Source organism: Vanellus vanellus (assembly GCF_965231255.1).
Source record: "Vanellus vanellus genome assembly, contig: HAP1_SCAFFOLD_34, whole genome shotgun sequence".
NCBI lineage: Eukaryota > Metazoa > Chordata > Aves > Charadriiformes > Charadriidae > Vanellus > Vanellus vanellus.
The window spans coordinates 1,420,239-1,433,743 of NW_028128340.1; positions in this window are offsets into that span (position 1 = coordinate 1,420,239).

Sequence of the window (13,505 nt, forward strand, 5' to 3'; positions counted from 1 at the left end):
AGGTTCTTCTCTGCCCAGCTCTCCAGCCTGTCCAGGTCACGCTGGATGGCAGCACGGCCCTCTGGGGTGTCAGCCACCCCACCCAGTTTGGTATCATCAGCAAACTTGCTGAGGATACACTCTGTCCCCTCATCCAGGTCATTAATGAATATATTAAACAAAATAGGACCAAGTATTGACCCCTGGGGGACACCACTGGTTACAGGCCTCCAACTAGACTCTGTGCCGCTGATCACAACCCTCTGAGTCCTGTCCCGCAGCCAACTCTCAATCCACCTCACTGTCACCTCATCTAGCCCATACTTCCTCAGCTTCCTAATGAGGATGTCATGGGAGACAGTGTCAAAAGCCTTGCTAAAGTCAAGGTAGATGACATCCACGACTTTCCCCTCATCCAGCCAACCAGTTATAACATCATAGAAAGCTATCAGATTGGTCAAGCACGATTTACCCTTGGTAAATCCATGTTGACCACTTCCAATAACTTCCTGTTCCTCAACGTGATTGGAGATGACATCCAGAATGAGTCGCTCCAATACCTTCCCAGGGACAGAGGTGAGACTAACTGGTCTGTAGTTCCCTGGGTCCTCCTTCTTGCCTTTTTTGAAGATCGGAGTGATGTCAGCCTTCCTCCAGTCCTCAGGCACCTCTCCTGTTCTCCATGACCGTTCAAAGACGATGGAGAGTGGTCCAGCAATAACATCTGCCAGCTCTCTCAGCACTCGCGGGTGCATCTCGTCAGGGCCCATGGACTTATGAATGTCCAGCTTGGCCAAGTGGTCTCTGACCCGGTCCTCCTCAACTGAGGGAAAATCTTCCTCTCTCCAGACCTTCTCCTTTGCCTTCAGAGTATGGGATTTGTGAGGGACAGCTTTAGCAGTGAAGACCAAAGAAAAGAAGGCATTCAGGAACTCTGCCTTCTCTGCGTCCTCCACCACTAGGGCACCTGTCTCATTCACCAGCGGGCCTACATTTTCCCTAGTCTTCCTTCTTCTATTGATATACTGAAAGAATCTCTTATTGTCTTTGACTGCAGTGGCCAAGCTGAGTTCTGATTGAGCTTTGGCCCTTCTCATTTTCCCCCTACATAGCTTTGTTATATCTTGATAATCCTCATAAGTTGCCAACCCCCTTTTCCAGAGAATGTAAACTTTTCTTTTTTTCCTGAGGTCCAGCCAAAGTTCTCTATTTAGCCAGGCTGGTCGTCTTCCCCGTCTGCTCGTTTTTCGAGACAAGGGGATGGCCTTCTCCTGAGCTTTTAAGAGCACCTGCTTGAAGTATGCCCAGCCTTCCTGGGCACCTTTGCTCTTCAAAACTGCCTCCCAAGGGACACTCTCGACCATGCTCCTAAGCAGGCTAAAGTCTGCCCTTCGGAAATCCAAGGTGGCAGTTCTGCTGGCTCCCCGCCTTACGTGATCAAGAATTGAAAATTCTATCATTTCGTGATCACTGTGCCCAAGGCGACCTCCAACCTTTACATCCTCCACAAGACCTTCTCTGTTAACAAACAGTAGGTCCAGTAGGGCACTTCCCCTAGTTGGTTCCTTCACCAGCTGTGTTAGGAAGTTGTCTTCCACACACTCCAGGAACCTCCATGACTGTTCCCTCTCTGCTGCATTGTATTTCCAGCAGACGTCTGGGAAGTTGAAGTCCCCCACAAGAACAAGGGCAGATGATTGTGAGACCTCTGCCAGCTGCTTGTAGAATACTTCATCGGCTTCTACATCCTGATTAGGAGGTCTATAACAAACTCCCATCACGATGTCTGCCTTATTGGCCTTCCCCTTAATTCTTATCCATACACACTCAGTGTTGTCATCCACACTGTTAAGTTCCTGGCATTCAAAACTGCCCCTAACATAGAGGGCCACCCCACCACCTCTTCTTCCTTGCCTATCCTTTTTGAAGAGTTGGTAGCCATCCATTACAGCACTCCACTTGTGTGTGTCCTCCCACCACGTTTCTGTGATGGCGACTATATCATAGTTTCCTTGCTGTACAATGGCCTCCAGCTCCTCCTGTTTATTTCCCATGCTGCGTGCATTAGTATAGATGCACTTCAGCTGGGCTGATTGCCCTGCCACTTTCTTGGGGGGACAAGCCCTAATTCGCACCTGATCATACTCAGGCACTACTGTAGCTACCAAATTATCACTACCCCTCGTGCCTTGGCTGTCACACAATTCACCATCCCCCACCACCACTGGGACAGGCTGCTAGACCTTGCTAACACTTTTACCCAGAAGCACTGGTACGCTTCTCCCAGGCACCACTTTTGTAATCCTGGTCTCATCCCCGTCCCCCTTCAAACCTAGTTTAAAGCCCTGTAGATGAGCCCTGCTAGCTCTTGTCCCAGGATCTTTCTTCCCCTTCGGGTTAGGCTTCCCCCACCTGTTGCCAGCATGCCTGGCTTCCTGTAGATGAGCCCATGATCAAAAAAGCCAAAGTTCTGCCGGATACACCAGTCTCGGAGCCAGGAGTTAATTTCCTGACTCCTCCTATTTATCCCCTGGTCAACCCCTGCAAATGGTGGGATAGAGGAGAACACTATTTGTGCTCCCGATCCCTTAACCAGCCGTCCCAGGGCCCTGAAGTCATTCTTCATTGCCCTTAGACTTCTGGTACCTACCTCATCACCACCTACCTGAAATATCAGTAGTGGGTAGTAATCTGATGTCTTAACCAGGGAAGGGAGTTTTCTCCTTATGTCCTTAATTCTGGCCCCAGGGAGGCAGCTGACTTCCCTGTGGGATGGGTCCGGTCTACAGATAGGGCCCTCTGTTCCCCTCAGAAGGGAGTCACCTAGCACAATTACCTTCCTTTCTTTCTTGGTTGAGGAAGTCCTGAGGCGGCGGGGTGAGTGCCCAGCACTGGGCGCCTCACTGGATGGATCATCCTTTCCATCCTCGATCGCCTGGTCTTCAAATTCCAAAGCCCCATACCTATTCTGCAAGGGCAATTGGGATGGTGAGGGGGGCTGCGAGAGGTTCCGCTTGCCTCTCCGGGGAGGGATCTGACTCCACTCCTCCTTATCCCTTAAGTTCTCTCCTTCCGCCTGGTGACAGGAGGGAAGGGGATCAACCACTTCCAATGGAGCCTCTTCCTGCTGCCTTGGTCTCAGGGTATGGCTCCACCAGTCTATTTCATTTTCACAGTCTCTGATAGTTCTTAACCTTTCTACCTCTTCCTTCAGGAAGGCTTCCTTTGCTTTCTACCTCTTCCTTTAGGAAAAGGCTTTTCTGGAGGGGACGGAGAACTTAATTGCTGATGGCTATAAAAGCGCGCCCTGTTTGGGTGGCCTGAAAACAAAACCCGTGAAAATCCATGACTGAAAAATGAGACTTTCTCCTAATGATTGGGGCTGGTGTTTCTACTGATTCGCCAGTTAGTAACGGCTCGTTCCTTACTCGTGGCTGGGGAACCTTGAATTGTTTCCCAAAGCCTAATCCAGCGGGAAGTGCTGGGGTTGTCAAATCGCTGCAGATCAAATAAAACAGCGGTTTGGAGTTGTCTCGTTCCCTCTGTCTTTTCCCAAGAAAGAGGGGTGAAAAAATGGTAAAATGTTTTGCAGCAAAGTTCAAAATGGCAAAGGATGTACTGTGTGGGGGGTGGGACGTGGGTTTAGGTGTTGGTGGGGACCCCAGCAATAAACCGTAAGAGGTAGAGCAGCTTTGTGGGACTTTCGGGGCTTGTTTTTGTGTGGATATTCGCTCGTTGCAGACCACGGGCCAGAGCCCTCCAACAGAGGCGTTAGAAAAAGAAGTCTTTTTATTAGTACTAATGCTTTGAATTTTCCAGTGTGGGAAAAGCCGCAGAAGTGTGTATTTCTGTCCAGCTGCAGAGAAATGGGTAATACTGAGCCCTACAATAGCTTGGTTGTTTTTTTTTCCCCTGTGTGATGACTGGTGTGGAGGGAGTTTGTATCAAAGAGTCAACTTCTGATTGTGGGCAGCCCCTGTTTTAGGAACTGTTGCACAGATTGCTTATCGATGCAACTGCTGCCGCGACTCCCGCACTCCCTGCTACTGTCAAGCTTTTATTACTTGTTCTGAAAAGCTCTCGAAATACGTGCTGAGCTGCGCGGCTCCCCCGAGCCAGGTGTCCACGGCCACTGCCTCCTCGGCTCCTGTTGGCCATGGCTGACTATTTTCAGCAGGATTCGAGTATGTCTGTGTGCTCCTTCTTCCCTTTTAGCCATCTGTTATTTGAGTTTGGGACTCGGAGGCCTTACTGTCTTCCTGCGCTCTGTTTTTTATCACTGTTGACAGTTCTGGATTCACCAATAACAGTACTTAGCGCTTACATCTGGAACTCCCTGAAAACAATGAACTCATTGATCCAGGGCCAAAGGTTTAGAAATAAATGGAACAAGGTCAAGCCTTGGGATCTTTAGTAACGTGATTGGCAGCCTCTCACCTGGCTTCTTGGTGGAGCTGGCGCAGAGGTCGGTGATAATCCAAAACTGCAGAGCGAGCTGGGTGCCCGTGGAAGGGGAACCGCACTCTCAAGTGGAAATACTTGGGGTCTCGTTGCCTGTGGGAGGGAAAGGGACGTCAAGAGTCAACCTAAAGGAACTTCTCACCTTCAGAGGTCGCGCTCTGGAGGTGACGGTTAATTGAGGGGAGTCGTGGAAGCGTGCCTTACTGAGCAACATGCTGCTGCTGGCCCGAGACTAAATGTTTCCAAAGTTTGGGGTTGGTTTAAGTGCTTTTTGGTTATTAGCTGGATGTCACTCTTACAAGCACCTCTTGCCCTGTCTGGAGGGGTTTGCTGCTGCCTCCTGCATTGGGCCGAGGGGACCGGCAGCCCTCAGGACAGGGACTTTCTCAGGCGCGGAGGTTAAACCCGGTGCGTGCTGCTTAAAAACTGCTCTGGGTGTTAGTGCGGCAGTCACGGTGAGAAATGTGTTGGCTTAGGGGAGCCCGAGATTTGCATTCCTCTTAAGTGCGGGGGATTTTGGGGAGCCTGTGTGGTACAATCCCCTTCCTGCTCCCAGATTCCTGTCACTGACCCGGCAGCGGGGTGTTAGCAGAGCTGATGCCCACAGCAGCTGAGGGTCGGCATGATCCCGGCATCGCCGGAGCTCTGGAGCCAAGGAATGGGACCGTGGCCCATTTCCATCACAGCTTGTGCACGCGCGTGTGTTACACGGAGTGTTTCTTAACGCCTGCGAAGCTTTATGAGATTGGTTAATGAGCGTTGCTTTGCTGTGCAAGTGCAAAGTGTTATTTTCCTGGAGAAACCAGCTCAGATGTTCCGTTTATTTTTCTTTTTTTAAAGGCAGAATGCCTATTTTAAAGCTTTCCTTGCAGGCAGAATGACATCTGCTTTTGAGGATTGTTTCTTTCCCTGCAGGGTGGGAAAATCTACAGCCTTGCTAAGGCCGCAGAGGAAGAAAACTTGTCAGTTTCCTGGAGCAAACTGCAGTTTGGAGAGGGGGGTGGTTTGCCAGAGCGCCTTTTAGCACCTTGTTGGGCACATTTCTTTTCCCTGGGGGCTGAGGTTTAACATGGCCTTTTCATTTGCCTAGCTTTTGGTTGTATGAATTAATGGGTGTTTCAATGGGAACCACAAGACCTAATTTCTCAGTCGCCATCTTAAAAATTGTGCAGGGACGGAAGTGGGACAGGGAGGTGACCAGAGTGAAACGCTGAAGGCTGTTAAGGCTGGAATAAGGAATGGCGGGGCTTGTTCTGGTCACACACTATGACAATAAAAGGCCACGAGTTCCTCGTGGAGGTAAAGAACCGACAATCTGGGAGGGCGTTCAGGGGCTTGCCTGGCCGAAGGGTTTCCAGGGGAATACGGGGGTCACTCTCCATCTCATTCCTGGTGAGCTGCCTGCCTGTAAAGACCATTATTGCATTATAATCACAGAGGCAGGCCCTGAATTCAGGTTTGGGAAGTCATTAGATAATTTTATGGTTAATTCTTTTTTTTTCAGAGTGAGTCTCTGACTCGGTTCTCTGTGCTGAAGATGAGACACGTCCTTCCCTCTGCTTTGGCAATGGCTGCTTTCCTTGGGCGCAGGGACCGCACACCCCTCTGGTCCTTTCTCTGTAAGTAAATCGTGGCTGTGCTGCCTTCCTGCCCGGCCTGGGGAGCTTGTCCTTTACTGAGTGAGAAAGCAAGTTTTTCCCGGGAAGAAAAAAAGAGATTTAAAAATCTCTATCCTTCTGTGCAGCACTGCCATCCCAATGTGGCCTCGGGAGAGTCACCTTTCCTCCAGCGCTGGAACCATGGCAAGGAAGGGACCTGCTGTCTTGTTCAGATGGACGAATTTCATCATTCTTTGGCAAGAAATGAAAGTGTTGACAATCGTTACCTGGTCCAACCGGCCTTGGTGGTCTGCCCACTCCTCTGTTTCCCTGTGGGAAGGCTCCAAGGATCTCCCGGGCTGTAGGAAAGGGGAGGCAGTAAGGATGCTGTGCTGGGAAGCTTTGACTGCCTTTGCTATCTTCCTCCTGCGGATGGAAAGATGGATCTGCAGCACTTTGGAGCTCACTTTGTCCAAACGCTGAGGTCACCATTTGTTATACACAAACATTTTTCCATGCAGGAAATAAAATTTTTCTGAAATTCCAGCGCAGTACAGAAAGAAAACGCTTTTGGAGTTTTAATGCAGGTCATTCTTTTTTGGTGTCGTGGTTAAAAATTGACATCTGTAACTTTGAAACTAATATTGATTTCTATCTTAAGTGTTGTTTTATATATCTTTCAGGCAGAATGGACAGGGACTTTGGGTTTTGGGTTATGAAGGAAAACCCTAAAATCCGCATTGGGCCGTGAGTTCCGGCCCAGCGGTCAGAATAAACGCAACCCCTGGGGAAAGGGGGCTGAGGGGCGGGTGCGTGGTTGGTTTGGGGCTGGGGCTCTGCCGGTCCTTGATGTTGCTATTGAGTTTCTCCCCATGGCTTGGCCACTTCTCCCACTGCCCCGCAGCGCTGCTGAAGGTAATAAAGGGTTTTTTTTGGCCAAAGGATCCCCCCGTGCTGGCCAGAAATGGCCTGTGCTAGCCCAGGCTGGGCTTGCCACTCAGGCTGACCTCATAAAGAGAGTTGCCGGCCTCCCACGTTCTACAAAACATTCCGACGCTCTTCTTGGCCTGCGGTCGCAGCTCTTCTGCTGCTGGCTGTCGGTCTTGGAGTGAACCTTGCCAATTTGATCGGGTTTTGAGGAAGAAATATCCAATTTTCTTGCCTGATGGGGCGCAAAAGGGCTCGAAGGGCAGCACGGTAATGCTGTTGGTGGCGAGAAGGGGCTGTGGGAGTTGTTAGAGGGCAGTTGGTGACACTGTGCTGGGAAATAACTGCCGTACCTGACACGTCCCCTCCTTCGACACGGGTGCGTGCTATCGTGCTGTTCCCAGCTCTGCTTCCTCACCTCCTGTGCCTTAACGATTTCAGACACGTCAACATTGGCAGCGACTTTCAGGCAGAGATCCCAGACCTCCAGGACAGATCCCAGTTGGAAGAGGAGGAGGAGGGAGCGTCGCTAGTGTGGAAGCCCTGGGGAGACATCGCAACGAACCCGGAAACACAGGACAGAGGTTTCTCTTATTTCTTTGCTTCCCAGGTCCCCCCCGAGATACTAAGGGTCGAAAACTCTGCATTTTCACAGCAGGTTTTTTTCCATTGGGATCCTCTCCCTCCTTTTCTTGACTGCCTTCACGCCTGGTAGTGCCCGAGGGTGCTCAGATGTGGTGGGACAGTGAAGAGATAACAACTGGTGGCGCTGTCAGTCGCGTCCTCCGGGACAGACGGTCAGGGGCATTTGTAGCTGTCCCACCTCAACTGCGAGATCTGTCTCTGGAGCTACCGGTGCCAAAGCTGCTCTTAAGGCAGAGAGCGACACGGGATAACCTGCCCTTTTTTTGGTGCCTTTTCTGGGTCTCCAGTCTGTCTGCTCTGTTTGCATGCTGCCTTGGATTGCACCTTTTCTCCTTTCTTGATGGAAACTGACTTTTTGTTGGGTTTTGTTGCATTTCTAGTGACAAATCTGCTCAACTTCGCCTGCTCCAACATCGTGCCGGAGGAAAGACCCAACCTGGAGCACGCCTTGCACTGCCTGCATGACACTCTGGTAAGAAGCAGTTATTTTTGAATTCCTACCAGACTAGGACAGCCTTTAGCGCTGGGGTGAGCTGAGAGTCGCTCCCGAGTTTTCTTTTCCGCAGGCTCGAATCCCTTTGCTAAAGGGGCAGAGTTCTTGCGTGCTGCCTGTTGGCCACCGTCTGCGTTAAGGTCTCGTGGGGTGACAGACCCCGTGTATCAATAAGAGCTTGTTTTGTCTCTTGTCAATTCTGTGACAATTTGGAGAAGTCCTCCTACTCCCAGTGCTGGGAATGAAGGAATATTCGCTAAAATCCGAGGTCTGCCCTGGAGAAATGTCCTGTGCTTGACAACTGCACTGTCCCTGGGTGATCCTTGCTGAGCAAATACCTCCAGCCTGACCCCGGTGAAGCCCCGAGCGGGTCTGCTTTGCTCCCTCTTCTTTGAAGAAGGGCTTTCACACCGCTGACGTGCGGCAGAGGACTCGGCGTCTGCTGCGTCTGCACGAGGAGGCTCTGCCTGCAGCAGGGATGAGCCCAAAAGGACTCCAGCAGCGAGCAGTCTTCTCCCAGAGGTGGTGGCTGGTGGGGTGCCACAGCTTGGTTCCCAGAGATGTCCACAGGTTCTGGTTTCTTAAAACACATCAGTGTGGATTGAGGAAATATTCCCATCAGCTGCCGTGGGCGGAGGTGGCCCCGACGCGCTGTTGCTGAGCATCGACTGAGCGCCATCTTCCTCCAGTGGGCTGAAGAGTTGACCTTTTGACCCCTCCTGAGGGGGAATCTAAGTCTTGTTCTCTGAACTCCCGCAGGAGGGTCTGGAGATGCTGCAGTCTGGGGCACCCCAGCGACCTGAATCCCATCCCCTGGCTGATTATCATTACGCAGGTAAAGTGGAAGCAGAGCTTGTTGCTTCTCCGGGAATGCGAGCGGGTACTGCCGTTCCCTTTGTTCTGATTGAAAGAAGTGATTTTTAAAAACGTGTGAGCAATGGTTCGTGTTCGTTGGGGCAGGGAAAATAGTAATTTTAATCTGTTCTGGGGGCCGTTTGGCACAGGGAATGCCTCGACCCTGTGTTCCAGCCTGCTGCTGTCCCGTGCGGTGATGCCCCACGCCGCCCAATGCTCCTCCTTTCCCCCATACGCCAGTGTTACTGCGTGCAGGGCTTGCTCTGCTAGCAGCCATAACTGCTCGTGCTTACCAACTCCGTGCGGCGTTGGCTAATTGCTGTCTGAAAGAGGAGACATTTTAACGCATGACGAAAAAATTGTGTGGGTTTCTGTGAGGCTGCAAGTGGTCTAATCGTTTCCATGTCTCTGTTTCTTCCCAGGCGCAGACACTTGGACACCTCTCGAGGAGCAGTTGTTTAAAGAGGCCTTTTCTGTACACCAGAAGAATTTTCACCTGATACAGAAGAAGGTAAAGCCGTTAGACCAAGGCGGGTCTCGGGTTGTTAGCGTGGAGGGGAGTTTTAACCCAGAAAAGTCATCTTTTGAATGGTGTGTTGGAATCCTGTTCTTGGGATGCCGCTTCACGCTAAAAAGACACTGGTACAAGACATAATGTGCCCTAATGTGTAATGACCACAGAATATTTAATCTCTCTGGTGCAAAATACCAGAAATACTAAAAGAATACTGACACGTTCCGCTGACCACTGGTGTGAAACGTAGAATTCTGCCCTCCCATGGCTTCTTTACAGCCCTTTCAGAAGAAGGAGGCTCATTTTCTGCCTGATCTCTCCCATACGTTGTGCTGTGAGAACCAGAGACAAGGGGGGACAGACAAACAGCACTCGACAGATTTGTTGTGGGTCTGTGCCCTAAATGTTTTCCTGCAGTCTTTCCCTCATCAATCGCTTCTGGTTTTCTCCCAATAGATTCAGACGAAGACCGTGTCCCAGTGTGTCGAATACTACTACACCTGGAAAAAACGTGTCAGATTTGCCAGCGGTCAAGCTGAAAGGACCAAAGAAAAGCTGAAGGGAAACAAGGAGGAGGTGGAAGAGGCTGAAGAGAAGGTAGAAAAACTGCTGGGGGTTGGTGCGAGATGTCGCTCCTCGATGAAGCTATCGTCCCGGGCTCTGGGAAATAATCCCCTTCGTGTTAAACTTGCTGCTGATGATTTTCAGGGATGTTCCGTAACATCCCAATGCTTCATAAAAGGAATTGCTGGTAACCCGGCTCTGCACGGGGGTTGCCGAAACGTTCCTTGCCAGGAAAAAGGAATTAGGTTCACAGAATTTATTTGTTTTCTGGTGGTAGAAATTGGGTAACCACGTCACTTCAGTGCTCTGTAATTCTGCACTTTAAACCCATTGTACAGAGTTTTGTGGAGGAAAGTGCTGTTCCCCTGAGGACAGTAGGAATTATACGGTTTTTCTTTCAAGGTCTGTCTTTGCACCCCCTCCTCCCCATCGAATTTCAGTGTTTTTTTAACTGTTTAGTGTTCAGAGGAGTACAGCAGGGCAGGCTGGTGCTGATAGAACACGTTACACCCAGCACAAAAAGAAACCCCTCACTGCCTGGGCCATTTGGGGATGTTTCCAGCTATTTTTTCGCTTTAGCTGTCCTCCTTGCTGAGGAGAAGGAGAAATAACTAAAGGCTGTCTGCTTTACAGGCTGCTTGCAGCCCGAAGAAGAGGCGCCGGCTCGGGCCGAAGGAAAACACCAAGAAAAAGCAGAGTTGTGAAAAGACGCCCCGCAGCACGGGCAGTCCCTCCCGCCGTCCCCGTGAGTCTCCGTGCTGGGGTGGAGGCGCCGGCGATGTGGCTGTTTCCCTGCAGAGAGTGTGGAAGGTTAGCTGGTCGTTTTTCTTCTCGAAACCTGCTGCTTTGGGCTTAAACTGATGGAAGCTTTCAAAGGCGCCCGGGGGAGCGGAGCTAAGGGCTGCTGGAGGGTTCCCCCTGTCCCGCAGCCTTCTGGCGGTTTTGTTTGACTTTTAACCCAAACCTCTGTGTTTTCTGATGCGGGGAGATCCTCCAGCCAAGTCTCGCGACTTTCTGATGCGGGGAGATCCTCCAGCCAAGTCTCGCGAGGTTCAGACTAAACCCCCTTTGCTTTCTCTTTCTCTTTCTCCTCTGGGAGAGGAGTCCAGGCGCAGCTGGATCCAGCCTCAGCTTCTGACTGGGAACGAGTGTCCGGAGCCCCAGCTCTGCCCCAGAGTGGCTTTGCTCCAGCTTGAGCTGGGTATCTCTGAAGAGAGACCCTCTCGCTGTTTTTCCAGTGCCCTTGAAGGTTTATTCCCTGAGGTGTTCAGGCACTTGTGTGTGCCGTATGCACCAACTTTTTGTCCCAGCAATTTGTTTAATATCCGCTTTTCCTCTGTGCTGATTGGAGCGACAATGCAATGGGGATTGTTTCTACTCGTGCAGTTGCACCCTCCTCCTATCTAATCCACACTTGGGTCTCCTCTGTCTCCTGCTGACTTCAGCTGGAACGGTTTCTCTCTCTCTTTGAAGGCCCTTTCCTCGAATTACAGGCTTGCTCCGCTTCATCTGGTTGTGCAAGAATCCCAGTGTTTCTCTTTTTTCACTAAGAAGAGGTTTCACTAAAGTTCTTTTGTGTGGTTTGTGGCCCGAGGGCTTCCACGCTGCAGTCACTCGTGCCAAGCAACATCACTCATTCCCAGCAAAGCTGCTCAAGTTTCAATCCACCTTAAATTTAAGCAATCACACCGTTAATTCTATTTTAATCCCCAACAATCTCTCTTGTTTAACCAGCAAGGCCCCACCCAGCCAGGGGTACCGGCAGAAACTGCGTAGTGCCACGCAGCAAAACACAGCAGAAACTCACAAAATAAAACTAATGACATGTGGTCTAAGAAATAAATAATAAAAAAAAAGTTATTAAAAATCCCCGTTTGTTTTCTCCCTTCCAGGGTGTTTGGGAAGGTCAATGGGAGGAACTCTCACATGAAATGCCATCGCCCGCGGGACGATCGGAAGATCCCGGCAGCATTGGCAACTGGGCAACTCTCATGTCAGACCACCAACGAGGTCAATTTACTCTGTTTAGAAAACCCCAACGACCTCTAGCAGGGGGCAGCGCCTGAGCTCTGCAGAGGATCCACCACCACGAGGTCGCCCCCACTCCAGAAAGACCAAGAGGAAGAGAACAGCAGAGAAATAGTTATTGTATTTAATAGCGTTTCCCCCTTAGGTGATAGTTCCATGTAGGTTTTAGGTCTTCGTTAGCCATCTTTTAGGTCTTAGTTTTAGGCTTTAGTGTTCTTCTGATAGGAGTAAGGTGTGGTTTTATGTGTTTACTCTTTAACTTATTAAACTGGGTTTGTGAATGTAAAAGTTCTGGGACTGCTCTTGCTGTTTGTGCTGTAAATAATTTAAACAATTAAAACTCGTTCCGCTTGGTTGGTGGTGCTGTGATGGTTGGAGAAACACATAACAACTTATTGTCATTTAGGCAATCTTTCTATCACCCAATGAGCCCTCCCCACCCGGGAAAGGGAATCGGGTAAAACAAGGAAAGCCGGGAGCTGAAGTATAAACAGGTTTAGTAGTGTAAGATTAGGTAATTAACATTAACAGCACATTCTCCTTTTACTCCTCATCACTTGTACGTAAAAAAACCTGAAAATCAAAGAAGCAGCGGTGTGTTCACACCTCCTCCCTAAGCCCGCTCCTTGCTGCGGGTGCTGCCAAAGTGATGCCCAGAGGTGAGAGTTTGGGGAAAATACCCGGCACAGTATGGAAATGCAGCTCCAAAAGCCCTGTGGGTGGATTTAAACCACTGCTGCCCCACAGAAGGGTTCCACCTGCGGGTTCCTGCTGCGAGTCTTGCTGCTGTTCCGCACCACTTCCAAAAAATCCAATTTCTGATGCAAGAAGAGAATGTGGTGCAGGTTCTCCGGCACCAGGACGGCGCGCCGATTCTCCAGGGCGCTTTCCCCAGCAGCGAAGGCCTGGTCTGGCAGGAGGGCGGTGGCGGGGATGGCAAGGTACTGCCGGCTCAGCCGCCCCACGGCCGGGAAGCGATGCTCGTTGCTCTGCCACCAGTGCAGCGGCTGGTGCTGCGCTTGCAGAGGGGCTCCAGGACGTGGTTTTCCAGTTGCTGGTGGATCTCGGGGTTCTCTCCATGGTGTCCTTCCCCAAAAGGATGTCGTAGCTGTTCTGAGACGGGGCGCTGGCGCATGGGTCCTTGCGAGCAGGCAGCTGGCTGCCGGCATCTGCGCCCGTGGCTTTGGAATCCGAGTTTGGCACCCCAGACTGGGTAGCAGATGGGGACTGGTGGTTGCAAACTTGCAACAGCATAGTTCTCACTGGCTGGTGCAGCTCGCTTCTCAGGCTGGGGCTGAGAAACCGGATCTCCTGTAAGCGCGGTCCAAAAAAGAGGTGATAACTTCTGGGCTTTCATAGAATCATAGAATTAGTGAGGTTGGAAGGGACCTTTAAGATCATCAAGTCCAACCGTTTACCTACCCTGATAAAAACACCACCA